Here is a 1,370-nt window from a genome sequence, read left to right as displayed (position 1 = left end):
TATATATATATATATGGGTATACCATTTACGTACTATATATTTTTATTTATGGATATAACAGTATCATTCATGTGCAACCTATCAATAATAATTCTGTTTTGGAACTGTGAATCTGGAAATAAATAAAGCTATAAATAATGGGGTTTAAATATTGGATTCATATGTATAGGATGTAAATATTGGATTCTTCTATAAAGCCACAGATTCTAAACAATACCTATTATTCAATTCATGTCAGAATCTGTACCATAGTTTCGGACACCAATACTCGTGAACGAAGACTCCTTGAACTCAGATCAATACTAATCAAAAGACATTACTCAGTATTATTAATAAATGATGGCATTAAACGAGCTAAGGAAATAGACATACGAACATTAAGGGAAGTCCCTGTAACTTAGCAGTTCGGCAGTAGTGAACGAACGAATAAGTAGTAGGCTTTAAAAATAAGTCCTGGGGTCGATTTGTTCGATTAAAGCCCTACATGGTGGTGTGTCAGCATAGTCGCAATCAGATGACTGGAACAAGTAAAAGATAAAATATATATGCACGTATATGTAAACACGTATATACATGCATTATATATATATATATATATATATATATATATATATATAATATGATGTAATTTTAAAGAAATAAATGTACATATGTATGTGTGTGTGGTTGTGTATGTGTATGTATGTGTGTGCGCGCGCGTGTGTATGTATGTGTATACGTATATATATATGGCTGTGTGGTATGTAGCTTGCTTACCAACCCCATGGCTCTGGGTTCAGTTCCACTGCGTGGCATCTTGGGCAAATGTCTTCTACTATAACCTCGGTCCAACCAAAGCCTTGTGGGTGGATTTGGTAGATGGAAACTGAAAGAAGCCCGTCGTATATATGTATATATATATATATATATATATATGTGTGTGTGTGTATGTGTATGTGTCTGTGTTTGTCCCTCTAGGATTGCTTGACAAACGTTGTGGTGTGTTTATGTCCTCGTCACTTAGTGGTTCGGCAAAAAGAAACCGATAAAATAAGTACTAAGCTTACAAAGAATAAGTCCCGGGGTCGAATTTCTCGGCTAAAGGTGGTGCTCCAGCATGGCCGCAGTCAAATGACTGAAACAAGTAAAAGAGTAAAATAGTAAAAGAGTATATATATATATATATATAGTTTTAGGGAAAATAACCAAGTTTCAAGAACTCATCGATGAAAAGCCACTATCACATATAGAAAAATTAATAATTAAAAGCACAATAAATAAGTATAATATAAAGTAAAATAAATTTTCTATTTGAAAATTAGTTATGAAACACGTGTAAACTTTTTATTATATTTATCTTATGATATTTACTTTACTTTATATTATACTC

Source organism: Octopus bimaculoides, chromosome 6 (genome assembly GCF_001194135.2).
Source record: "Octopus bimaculoides isolate UCB-OBI-ISO-001 chromosome 6, ASM119413v2, whole genome shotgun sequence".
Lineage (NCBI taxonomy): Eukaryota > Metazoa > Mollusca > Cephalopoda > Octopoda > Octopodidae > Octopus > Octopus bimaculoides.
The sequence above is the reverse complement of the archived record's forward strand: the minus strand, read 5'-3'. Positions refer to the sequence as shown.